Raw genomic sequence first — 14,060 nt, 5'->3', positions numbered from 1 at the left:
AGAAAGAAAGAGCCGAGCCAATATCTCCCTGGCAAGGATGCAGATGACCACGTCCCCTCTGTCTGACCATTCCCATTGCAGGAGAGAAGGGTTCACTGGAATCGAATGCCCTGGCTCAGGGCTGGTCTACACTACGCATTTATACTGATTTTAGCAGCGTTAAACCGATTTAACCCTGCACTCGTCCACACAACAAAGCCCTTTATATCGATATAAAGGGCTGTTAAAATCGATTTCCGTACTCCTCCCCAATGAGGGGAGTAGCGCTGAAATCGGTATTGCCATGTCGCATTAGGGTTAGCGTCGCTGCAATTCGACGGAATTGGCCTCCGGGCGGTATCCCACAGTGCACCATTGTGACCACTCTGGAAAGCAGTCTGAACTCGGATGCACTGGCCAGGTACACAGGAAAAGCCCCACGAACTTTTGAATTTCATTTCCTGTTTGCCCAGCGTGGAGCACCGATCAGCATGGGTGGCCATGCAGTCCCAAAACCAAAAAGAGCTCCAGCATGGACTGTACGGGAGATACTGGATCTGATCGCGGTATGGGGAGACAAATCTGTTCTATCAGAGCTCCATTCCAGAAGATGAAATGCTAAAGCATTTGAAAAAATCTCCAGGCTATGACAGACAGAGGCCACAACAGGGATCAACACAGTGCTGTGTGACAAGCATCACGGAAAGCCAAAGAATCAAATGGACCCTCATGGAGGGAGGGAGGGGGAACTGAGGACTCCAGCTATCCCACAGTTCCTGCAGGCTCAGAAAAGTATTTGCATTCTTGGCTGAGCTCCCAATGCCTGAAGGGTCAAAAACATTGTTGCCAGTGGTTCAGGGAATATGTCATCAATTTACCCCTCCTCCCCCCCTCAAAGAAAAGGGAAAAAATTATTTCTCGCCTCTTTTCAATGTCACCGTATGTCTACTGGATGCTGCTGGTAGACGGGGTGCTCCAGCACTAAACAGCAGCATCCTCTCCCTTCCTCTCTCTGGTGGCAGATGGTATGGTGCATTATGACTGATAGCTGTTCTCCTTCTCCTCATCATCATTCTGTGAATGCTCCTGGCTGGCCTCAGTGAGGTTGGCTGGGGGCACCTGGCAAAAATGGGAATGACTCCCGGACATTCCCTTCTTTAAGCTTTGTGTTCTGGAGATTCAGTTCTGGCAGGTGGTGCAATAGGGCTGGTAACCATCCTCATCATAGCAGTTAGAGGCTGAGCTCCTCTCCTCTCCCCATCCCCTTTCATGTCTAATGGAGATTCTGGACTATCATAGCAGCAGGAGGCTGTGCTCCTCTCCCCCCCCCGACCCTTTAATGAGTAATGAAGATGTTCTGCCTGGAATATCATAGCAGCTGGAGGCTGCCTCCCCCTCATTTTATCTCACTAAAAAGTCAGTGTTTCTTATTCCTGCATTCTTTATTACTTCACCACACAAATGGAGGGATAACTCCACGGTAGCCCAGGAGGGGTGTGGGAGGAGGGAAGCAATAGGTGGGGTTGTTGCAGGGGCACCCCTTGGAATGGCATGCAGCTCATCATTTCTGCGGGATATCTGGGGCTCTGACCCGGAGCGGCTGTGCTCTCTAGTAGACTTACCCCATATTCTAGGCAGGACTGACTCTATTTTTAGACAAAACGTAAAGAAGAGAATGACCTGGGAAGTCATTCCCATTTTTGTCCATGCACCCCCGGCCGACCTCAGCGAGGCCAGCCAGGGGCACCCATGACAGTAGCAGATGGTACAATATGACTGGTAATCATCATCACCAATTTCCAAAGCAGCAGACGGTGCAATAGGGCTGGTAACCGTCTCTTTAACCTTGCAAAGGCAAATGAATGCTGCTGTGTAGACTGCAGTACCGCGTCTTTCAGCAGCATCCAGTACACATACGGTGACAGTGAAAAAAGGCTAAACGGGCTCCATGGTTACCGTGCTATGGCATCTGCCAGGGCAATCCAGGGAAAAAGGGTGTGAAATGATTGTCTGCCGTTGCTTTCATGGAGGGAGGAATGAGTGACGACATTTACCCAGAATTACCCGCGACACCGTTTTTGCTCCATCATGCATTGTGATCTCAACCCAGAATTCCAATGGGGGGGTAGACTGCGGGAACTATGGGATAACTATGGGATAGCTACCCAGAGTGCAACGCTCTGGAAATCGACGCTAGCCTCAGTACATGGACGCACACCACCAAATTAATGTGCTTAGTGTGGCCGCGTGCACTTGACTTTATACAATCTGTTTTAAAAAACCGGTTTCTGTAAAATCAGAATAATCCCGTAGTGTAGACATACCCTCAGACAAGAGACACAGGGAGGCTTTGCTGTTCACGGATCTGTGTGTAACCCTTCTGCCCCTCTGAGTTGGCAGCAACAAGGGCTGGGTTCAGTATCCAGGGGTTCCGTTTCAGTAACACAATGCATAACCGGCTCGAGCCCCCACCCAGTGACCTGGGACACTCACATACCACACCCCCCTGGGCGCCTCTAGGAGGCAATACTTCCCCTCTTGCAAGCACGGAGTCTGAGTGTAGCAAAATCTTTTTAATAAAGGAAGGAATCAATGCGGCATCCCATTGGAGAAACACCACAAACAGGGTTATAACACAAACCATAAACAAAAACCCACCTCCAAGTACGTTTGGCACTGTCCTTTTTCCCCTTAGGGTTTTAAGTCCAATCACCCCAAAGTCCAACAACCCAAAAGTCTCTGGTCAATGCCACCTCAGAGTTCGAGAGTTTAGCTGTAGAGGTCCCTCCCCCCAGCCTGGGTAGAAAGGGGCACCTTACGTGGTCGGGGGCCAACTGCCCTGCCTCTCCGTGGGTTCTGCTTCCACCTTCTCCACGAACTGCTCCGCTTTACCAGCCGCTCCACTCTGCTCCTCCAGCCGTCCTCAGAAACTGCTCCGCTCCACCAGCTGCTCTGCTCCATGAGCTGCTCCAGTTCTCTCTGCAAACTGCTCGGCTCCGCTCGCTCTGTGGGCCGCTCCACCCGTCCCACAGCTACTCCGCTCTGCCAGCCGCTCCGCTGCCACCAGCTGTCCCATGATCCGCTCCAGCCATCCCCACAACTGCTCCACTCCACCAGCTGCTCTGTTCCACAGTATAGCTTCAGGCTCCCCCACTAGTTAGCACAGTACTCAGTGCTCTCAGCTCAGTAATTTCAGCTCTTTAGTGATTTCAACTCTTAGTGATCTCAGCTCTTAGTAGGGGAGCACCAGTGCTAGTGCACCATTAGCCCAAAGTGAGTTCAGCTCAGTAACCTGTATTTAGAGTCTTGAGGGAATAAAAAAAATCAGCTCTGACATTCCACAGTGGAGAGAGAAGGGGATGGAACTGGTGCTTCCACCTCCACAAGGCACCTTCCCCACCACACACAGATACATTTCCCTAGCCTCTCTCAATTCACTGGGTTTTGGAACCCATGTCCTTTGTCTAGCAAGTACCACCCAACTGAGGGTGAGTCATTTGTCACCAAGCAGTCCCACAGCTCAGCAGTCTGGGATAGGGTAGGCGTGCCTATGCAAATACACTCTCTGAAATTCTTTCCACCAGATGTCAGGGTAGAGCTTATCCTGACTCTGCTTACATGTGCAAAGGAAATTGTGTCTCTGTGTGAAATTGAGGAGGGAAATGAAATGTCCACATGGTGGTCCAGTGCCTTAAGGAATGTTGGCGATGGACTCTGGCTGAGAAACGATTTAACAGGAATTTGTATCAATGTATTGCCCTGATTAAAAGCTATGGCTGTAAGGCACCACTGTTGTTAGTACTTGAACCTGCGTGGAGACACCCGAGTGGGTGTCAAGTCCATTACCTTAACGAGGGGTAGTTGATTATTTTGTCAAGTTCCAAATTTTTTGGTCAAGATCTAGTCAATGTCTAGATGCCAGAGAAAATAATACACTGATGATAATAAGAAGTATATAGAAATATTTTTCAGTCACTATGGGCATAACTATGATGATTGTTTCATGCTTCATTCTTTATATCTGACACCACCACCGCCTTTCCCTTTAGTCTTGTAGTTTACCAAGAGTAAAACTAAACATCTCTTCAAATACAAGGGAGTGTTTGTGTTCATTCCTTCGAGCTACACAGGGGCTTGATGTAGCTGCTTTCAATCCTGCGACTTTGCTGGGATAAGTAACATTTCAGGGTGTCACTGAACTGAAGGAGGGAGATCATTTTTGACAGGTTATGCCTCCTCTTAAAGGTGTTTGTCTGGCTGGCAGCCCTGGTTCCCAGGTCTCTCTTGAGGGAAGAGAGTTTCTGTGCAAAATACCAAAACTTTTAACAGAGAGGAGGGAAAGGCCATGGCCACATGATGGGGCCAGTATGTACCACAACATGGTTCTTTTATGGGGGGTGATTCTGAACACTGACTGATCTCCACTCCCTTGGATTTGAAGAGATGTTTAGTTTTGCACTTGGGAACCTGTAAGGCTGAAGCAATTTTATGGATGGTGACCCTACGATTGAAGGGTTATTTAATGTTGTAGAAATTGTTAAAAACACTTAGCTTCAACTTAAGCTGCCTGTTATTAAAGGCTGGTTTCCCCACGTCAGTTCCATAAGCTCTGCTAGAAAGGCCCTGGGTTCTCTCCTGCCTTGGTGAGAACTAAAGGGAGTCACCCCGTGCTCTCCTTGGCTCCAGGCTAATTTTCTGGGGAGGGGACGTGGAATTGATTTGTTCGCTGTTGAGAAGGGAGCTAGGCCAGTTCTCAGGGAGCGAGAACCCTCAGCACCTTCCCAGCCCAACCCAGGATGCTGCCCTGTCCCAGCCTCTGTTCCCCTGGGAGCCCTGCTTGTTTGACTCTAGAGCAGCCCGGGAGCAGCAGCTGAGGCAGAAGACAGCCTGGGCTGGGCAGATGCTAGGAGCAGAGCTCCAGAGGCCTCTACTGGCTCCCTCCTCAGCAGCAAACAATCAGTCCCCACCCACACCCTGGGACAGCAGCCTGGAGCCAAGGGCAGTGCCCAGTGGGAGTTTCTCTTTTTCTTCTTCCTGGGGTGAGCAGGGACCTGGGGGTGTTTCTAGCAGGGAAGTTGGAACTGAATTGGGGAACCAGCTTTTAATAACAGGCAGCTCAAATTCTGACTACTTTTGTTACAATTGTATTTATAATGTAAAATAATTCAAAAGTAAATGGGCAGGAATGATTGGAACTCTTTTCTCCCTGTCATACAAAGAAATGGCTTTTTGGCTTTTCATGATACAGGAGTCAGGTTCATTCACTGTGCAGAATCAATGTGCACAGAAGCCTGTTGTGTTTCATTTCTTAGGTTCCGCTGCCATCGTGTGGCCATTTCCTTCCCCTCCTTTCTGTTCAAAGCGCAGAGCCCAGTTCCTCCAGGGAGAGAAGGACATCTTTCTTCTTTCCTTCCTCAACAGCCCCCTTCCTTGGAGAGCCCTTTGCTGGGGTCTGGGTGGGGAACAGCCGTTTCTGAGGATTAATTTCACACCATATTTGGGGTTGATATATAGATTTTACAGCCCGACTAGATCACTAGGTACCTCTGCTCTGACCTGAGTCATAACAGAGTGCAGAGAATTTTACCCGGTGACTCCTACACCTACCCCAAGATCTTCTGGCTGAACGAGGTGGGTTCATTCAGAAAGTCATCGTGTTTGGATGTAAAGGTGTGAAATGATGCGGAAACTGGCCCCTCTTTCAAGTTTCAGTGTTGTAACTTCTACATCTAGACCGGGGTGGCCAACCTGAGCCAATGTAACTGCCAAACGTGCATCTTTGCATGCAAATTTGCAGATGAACTACAAAAACCTGTAGGAGAGCACTTCAACCTCCCTGGCCACACTATAGCAGACCTTAAGGTGGCCATCCTGGAGCAAAAAAACTTCAGGACCAGACTTCAAAGAGAAACTGCTGAGCTTCAGTTCATCTGCAAATTTGACACCATCAGCTCAGGATTGAACAAAGACTGTGAATGGCTTGCCAACTACAGAACCAGTTTCTCCTCTCTTGGTTTTCACACCTCAACTGCTAGAACAGGGCCTCATCCTCCCTGATTGAACTGACCTCATTATTTCTAGCTTGCTTGCTAGTATATATATACCTGCCCCTGGAAATTTCCACTACATGCATCTGAAGAAGTGGGTATTCACCCACGAAAGCTCATGCTCCAAAACGTCTGTTAGTCTATAAGGTGCCACAGGATTCTTTGCTGCTTTAAATATTCTAAATCTGTCCAAATTTTAGTACTGAATCCAAAGTTCTCTTAAAGATCCCATCAGTAACCAAAACCTAAATGAAAAATTGAAACCAAAAACAAGGCTTAATTTAAAATCCAAACATTAAGAAAAACTTTGTTTGTAAAAATAAAAACTAACAAATGCTGTAAATTAATAATTTCAACATTTTATCAAAAAGGTGTGCTACAGCAGAATGATAAAATAATATCAAATAAATAAGCATGACCATTAAAGCCTCCTATTAAGGAATCGAATCCTTGAATACTGGCCAAATCTGTATAAAATATGCAGAACTATGTCAAAACTGGTGTTGCAGGTCAGCCATTCAAATCCAGCAAATGTCAATTAAAAGCTTCATTCCAACTAAAAAAACCAAAACAACCCAATAAACCAAAACCGTCACAGCCTGAAACAAACCTACACAGAAGCAAAATTAAACCTGTACCAACACTGGAACAAACCATGTAAATTTCTAATTCTAACTTCTTGTTTCTCCCAGGAGGAAAGTGTTTTGCACCCCAGTAACCAGGCTGTCACTGCAGCTTTCCTTTCACTAAATAAGATTTTTACCAAATAAAAATTGCTCTCCAATTTCTCTAAAAGAAATTGTAATTATATCTTTGCACTAGTATCCCAAGTGTGCAAGTCCATCCCCTCAGAGCAGCCCCACACCCTGAGGCCAGGGGAGAATCCCAACTGGTTTGTGCATTTGTAACCCTGGGGCCTGAAGCTGATGAGAGAAAGGGAAGTGAGCCATCTTGGAGCTTTCCAATACCACCTGCGGGGAGCACAGGGATTTGACTGAGTGACATCCTGGCTAATTTTCACCTTGTTCTCCACCAGCAGGATCCACTGGAGAGCTCCGGAGTGACTTGACCATGGCAGCACCCTATTTACATATTAAAAGCTGGCATTTTGGGGCCAATGGGGTGAAATGTGAGTACTTTTGGGGTTGGGACCCACATGAGAAGGGATGTGGACAAACTGGAGAGAGTCCAGCAGAGGGCAATAAAAATGATTAGGGGACTGAGACACATGACTTATGAGGACCTACAAGCCATATCCTGTATATTAAGCTAAGGCAAAGTTAGCATATCTATATCGTGACCTTTTACTCAGAGAGGAAAATCGACCTTTATCATGTTACTTAAATAGATATGTACCCAGGCCTGTCTAAGACCTTTACCTAGACCAATTGACAATGGAGAATGGCATAGGGTTATTTTCAGTGTTGTACCCACAGATTTAACAGGTACACCACAAGGTAACTTATGTCATATGTACATGTCATCAACACGCACAAACATACTAGCCTATGAAGTAAACGTACCCTAATGTTTTGTGGGTGAGGAATGAAATTTGGGCATAGGAGGAAGGATTTCCGGCCCTTGTGCCCTATAAAAGAGGTAACCCACCTCGCTAGAGCACTTTGCTCTATCATTCTGACTTACTTCCTCCACTCTCTCTCTATGTACTACCAGTAGGCTGTACTTGTTCTTAAACTTTAAGTTTCAAGGGAACTAGGCTAAGCTCAGTTTCCCTAAGTTTTTATTCTTTCTTTATTAGGTTTTGATTTTAAGTTTAACATATTCAAGTAAACCCTAAGTAACACCAGCTTTTTCTAAGCACTGCATCTTTCACTTAAGAATTGAGAAACCTGAACTGCAAGGCTGGTCCTTTGTCTCTTACCACCAGGTTATCAAGGAAGGCTGTGAGTATATTAACCAAAACTTTGTTGCATATAATGCCACATGTATCTTTTGAATAGCAGTAATGCAACTGTAACTTTGTAACTCAATTAAATTAAATAAAATGTAAGCTAATAAATTAAATTTTCATCAAATTATCCAAATTAATATTATTAGTACACCCTAAATCAGGCTACATGGGATAGAGAGTTGGAGTGCAGAGGGATGAAGGCCCTGGCTCTGGGGGTGCAGACTCTGGGGTGGGGTTAGAATGAGACATTCAGGGTGCAGTAGAGGACTCAGGGTTAGGATAGAGAATTGGGCTGTGAATGCTCTGGAATGAGGCCAGGAAAGAGAAAATTGAGATGCAAGAGAGAAATCATGCTAGAGCAAAAAGCAGAGAAGAAGTGTGCAATTTGAGCTGCAGAGGGAAGAAAAAACCTCTGCCTGTTCCCTCCCACTAAAGCATCTAAGAACCAGATGAGAGACATCCCTCCCCCACTGTAACAACAATTCCAGTTGACCTGGACTGGGGAAGGAAATCTTATTCTTTGCAGTACTAACAGACCTGGACTGAGTCATGAACACTTCATCCCCTCCCCCACCCTGCCCCCAATCTGGTGTTCCTGGCCTCGGACATGGGAGGGGCTCCTCTCCTCTCCATTTGGGACATGGCAGGATGAGAGATGTGACAGGGCTTTACGGGAAATCATTGTTTGCCTGATTCATGTGCCAATCCTAGTCCTCGCTGACCCAAAAAAACCATTTATCCTGCATGTTGATGCCAGTTTGGAGGGTCTGGGAGCAGTCCCGTACCAGGAAGTGGAAGGAAATGTAAATCTGTAGGCTTTGCCAGCTGAGGACTGTCTGATAGTGAAACTCGCTATCCCATCCACCAGCAGCAGTTCTTGGTCTTGAAATGGGCCATCACTGAGAAATTTCAAGACTACTTTTGTGGTTCTCAGTTTCAGGTGTGGACAGAGAACAATCCACTGACTTATGTGTTAACAAGGGCTAAGCTGGATGCTACAAGGCAGAGATGGGTGCCTACTTTTGCTAGCCATAACTTCACATTCAATACCAATGAGCTGGTTTAATAGAGAATGTGATTTATCAGGCCCACCAATTCTTGGCTGGGGGAAGGATGTAAGCAGGGTGAGAAGGAACTCTACCCTGACATCTGCTGGTGATGTGTTGTAAAGGCCTTTTGTTGCTGATGTGCATGGTCACACCCACCCTGCATTGCATGATGGGGGTGCTTGTCCAAAGGGTCATTTCGGCTGCTGTGGGATCCCCAGTCTTTTTCTTATTAGGGCAGGGGTAATAAAGTGCAGTTATTCCAGTGATATGAATCAAAGACAGTAGAATGGAACTTAGCAGTTCATGATTTCGGGACTCACCCGAATCTACATAAAACTCGTTAGGCAAGGGACATGGGTTGCAAAGCTTAGTGGAATAAGAGAGGTGGAAAAAGAATGTTTGCATTTAGTATGAGGGCTTTCATGTGAAATCTCTAAATGCATATTTTATGTTTTTTGGATCTTTCTAGTTTAAATATGAAGTTTTTTAAAGTTCTAATTAGTATTTGCATCTGTGCCACAGATAAAAAATTGTGAATGACTAAATGCAATTTTTAGACATATGTAAGCTGCTGGGCTTTGATCTCATTTACACACTGAAAGTTGTAAAAAGCTCCATAGTTGGGGAAAATGCTCCTTACCACTCAGAGACCAAGGAAATTTTGCAGATTGGGCTCTGGGAGATCAGCTGTGGGACACTGCTTTTGTGACACACAAACTATCTCTGCAATCAGATTCTTAGTCACAGGTCAGCAGGTGGGTTTATGCAAATTCTGGACTCTGGGACCTGATTAGGGGTCCTATATAAGGAGCCAGGCACTCAGGCAGTGGCACAGACAGCTGCAGCGGCACAGGAGCCAGTGAACAGAGCTGCTATCAGGGGAGTTTCAGTGGGAGTTTCCAGGGGGAGGTTACAGAGGAGACCAAGGCAGAGAAACCAGGAAGTCAGACAAGGGAAGAGTCAGGGGTCTGCCAGCAGCCCGGCGCTTGTTGGTGGCCTGCGGTGCGGTGTGAGGCGTGGATTGCCAGGCACAGTGTTGGAAGGGTATGATGGAGGCAGAGGCAGCAGGTGCAGACACACTGAGGATGACCGGATGCGGTAGCTGTGGCATGTACATGGTCCTGGAGGGGGCACCTGAAAGGAGTTTCGTCTGCATGAAGTGCCGCCTGATAGAGCTGCTGGAGGAAAAGATAAGAGGACTGGAGATGCAGGTGGAAACTCTGGCTGAGTTTAGAAGGGGGTTTGAGCAGATGATGGAACACAGACATGATGAGGCACAGGGGATAAGCTCAGACGAGCGGATAGAAGCAGGACCAAAGAACTCTGAGGAGGGGCTGCTGGGTGAGGAAAGTGGACGGTGGAAGCATGTGACTAGGAGAACGAGGCAGAGGAAAAGACTGGCCAGTGATGGAGAAATAGAACTCAGGAACAGGTTTGCTGAGTTGGAAAATGAAGATGGAGCACAGCAGGCTGCTGAAGGAGAGAGGGCAAGGAAAAAGAGACGAGCAGCTAGTCCTGCAGAAGGAGGGGAGGAGTCAATGGAGGCGACACCAAGTACGAGCCCTAGGAGGATTATAAGGGCGAATACAAATCAAGAGGAATTGCGGCCAGCTGGTGTGGGGGATAGACCGGAGAATCACACTGTCGCCAGGAAAAGGCAAGTCTACGTGATTGGAGACTCTTTACTGAGAAGAGTAGACAGGCCTGTAACTAGACCTGATCGGGAGAACAGAAGGGTGTGCTGTCTGCCAGGGGCTAAGATACAGGATGTGGACCTGTGGCTGAATAGGATCCTAGCGGGAGCGGGAAAGAATCAGTTGATTATCCTTCATGTGGGAACGAATGATACGGCTAGTTACTCGCTGGACTGTATCAAGGAGGACTATGCCAGACTGGGGAAGACGCTCAAAGAAATCGAGGCTCAGGTGATCTTCAGTGGGATTCTGCCGGTTCCTAGAGCAGGGCGACGAAGGAGTGACAAGATTATGGCGATCAACAGATGGCTCAGGCATTGGTGTTATAAGGAGGGCTTTGGGATGTACGGTCATTGGGAAGCGTTTACGGATAGACGACTGTTCGCTCAGGATGGACTTCATCTAAGTAAGGAGGGAAATAGAATTCTAGGATGGAGGCTCGCCGACCTCATCAAGAGAGCTTTAAACTAGGAAGTTGGGGGAGATGGTTGGGAGATGTTCAGGAGATCTCCACACCGGAATATAACCTGGAGAGGGAAGTAAACAAAGTGAGAGGGGATACCCTTGCAGACCAAAGAATTGATCCAAGGAGGAATAGTGGAGTAGAAACCAGAGTAACGGGTGATGCTGGTGGTAGAAGGTCTGTGCATGACGGGGGAAAGAATGTCACTGACGCCAAACACAAAAAATTAAAATGTCTGTACACTAATGCGAGGAGCCTAGGTAACAAGATGGAGGAACTGGAGGAACTGGAGCTACTGGTGCAGGAAGTGAAACTGGATATTATAGGGATAACCGAAACCTGGTGGAATAGTAGTCATGACTGGAGCACAGGTATTGAAGGCTATGTGCTGTTTAGAAAATACAGGAAGAAAGGCAAAGGTGGTGGAGTAGCCTTGTACATCAATGATGAGATTAATTGTAGTGAAATAAGAAGTGATGGAATGGAAAGGACAGAGTCTGTCTGGGCAAAAATCACACTGGGTAAAAAAGCAACTAGAGCTTCCCCTGAGATAGTGCTTGGGGTGTGCTATAGACCACCGGGATCTGATTTGGATATGGATAGAGACCTCTTTAATGTCTTTAATGAAGTAAACACAAAGGGAAAATGTGTGATTATGGGAGACTTCCACTTCCTGGATATAGACTGGAGGACGAGAGCTTGCAAGAATAATAGGGGTCAGATTTTTCTGGATGTGATAGCGGATAGATTTCTTCATCAAGTAGTTGAAGTACCTACGAGAGGGGATGCCATTTTAGATTTGGTGTTGGTGAGCAGTGAGGACCTCGTAGAAGAAATGGTGGTAGGGGACAACCTTGGTTCGAGTGATCATGAGCTGATTCAGTTCAAACTAGATGGAAGGATAAACAAATGTAGATCTGGGATTAGGGTTTTCGACATCTCGAGGGCTAATTTTAAAGAGTTAAGGAAATTAGTTAGGGAAGTGGATTGGACGGAGGAACTTGTGGATTTAAATGTGGAGGAGGCCTGGAATTACTTTAAGTCAGAGCTGCGGAAACTGTCAGAAGCCTGCAACCCAAAAAAGGGGAAAAAAAACATGGGCAGGAGTTGTAGGCCAAGCTGGATGAGCAAGCAACTCAGAGAGGGGATTAGAAAATAGCAGAAAGCTTACAGGGAGTGGAAGAAAGGCGGGATTAGTAAGGGAAGCTACCTTGGTGAGGTCAGAACATGTAGGGATAAAGTGAGGAAGGCTAAAAGCCACATTGAGCTGGACCTTGCAAAGGGAATCAAAACCAATAGTAAAAGGTTCTACAGCCACATAAATAAGAAGAAAACAAAGAAAGACGAAGTGGGGCCGCTATACACTGAGGATGGAATGGAGGTTAAGGATAACCTAGGCATGGCCCAATATCTAAATAAGTACTTTGCCTCAGTTTTTAATAAGACTAGCGAGGAGTTTCGCGATGATGGAGGGATGATAAACGGGAATGTGGATATGGAAGTGGATATTACCGCAACTGAGGTAGAGGCCATACTTGAACAGCTTAATGGGACAAAATCGGAGGGCCCGGACAATCTCCATCCGAGGATATTAAAGGAACTGGTGCGTGAAATTGTGAGCCCGTTAGCGAGAATTTTTAAGCAATCGATAAACTCGGGGGTTGTGCCGTACGACTGGAGGATTGCTAACGTAGTTCCTATTTTTAAGAAAGGGAATAAAAGTGATCCGGGCAATTATAGGCCTGTTAGCTTGACGTCTGTAGTATGTAAGGTCTTGGAAAAAAATTTAAGGGAGAAAGTAGTTAAGGACATAGAGGTCAATGGTAATTGGGACGAATTGCAACATGGATTTACTAAAGGTAGATCGTGCCAAACCAATCTGATCTCCTTCTTTGAGAAGGTGACGAATTACTTAGATAAAGGAAATGCAGTAGATATAATTTACCTAGATTTCAGTAAGGCATTTGACACGGTTCCACATGGGGAACTGTTAGTTAAATTGGAAAAGATGGGGATATATATGAAAGTTGTAAGGTGGATAAGGAACTGGTTAAAGGGGAGACTCCAGCGGGTCGTATTGAAGGGTGAACTGTCAGGCTGGAAGGAGGTCACTAGTGGAGTCCCTCAAGGATCGGTTTTGGGACCGATCTTATTTAACCTTTTTATTACTGACCTTGGCACAAAGAGCGGAAATGTGCTAATAAAGTTTGCGGATGACACAAAGCTGGGGGGTATTGCTAACATGGAGAAGGACAGGGATACTATTCAGGAAGATCTGGACCACCTTGTAAACTGGAGTAATAGTAATAGGATGAAATACAATAGTGAAAAGTGCAAGGTCATGCACTTAGGGATTAATAATAAGAATTTTAGATATACGTTGGGGACGCATCAGTTGGAAGCGACAGAGGAGGAGAAGGACCTTGGGGTATTGGTTGATAAGAGGATGACTATGAGCCGCCAATGTGATACAGCTGTTAAAAAAGCAAATGCGATTTTGGGATGCATCAGGCGAGGTATTTCCAGCAAGGATAAGGAGGTGTTAGTACCGTTATATAAGGCGCTGGTGAGACCCCATCTGGAATATTGTGCGCAGTTCTGGTGTCCAATGTTCAAGAAGGATGAATTCAAACTGGAACAGGTCCAGAGACGGGCTACTAGGATGATCCGAGGAATGGAAAACCTGCCTTATGAAAGGAGACTCAAAGAGCTTGGCTTGTTTAGCCTGGCCAAAAGAAGGCTGTGGGGGGATATGCTTGCTCTATATAAATATATCAGGGGAGTTAACGTTAGGGAGGGAGAGGAATTATTTAAGTTTAGTACTAATGTAGGCATGAGGACGAATGGGTACAAACTGGATATAAGGAAGTTTAGACTTGAAATTAGACGAAGGTTTCTAACCATTAGGGGAGTGAA

Source organism: Gopherus evgoodei, unplaced genomic scaffold (assembly GCF_007399415.2).
Source record: "Gopherus evgoodei ecotype Sinaloan lineage unplaced genomic scaffold, rGopEvg1_v1.p scaffold_131_arrow_ctg1, whole genome shotgun sequence".
Taxonomy (NCBI): Eukaryota; Metazoa; Chordata; order Testudines; family Testudinidae; genus Gopherus; species Gopherus evgoodei.
Note: the sequence above shows the minus strand (reverse complement) of the source record.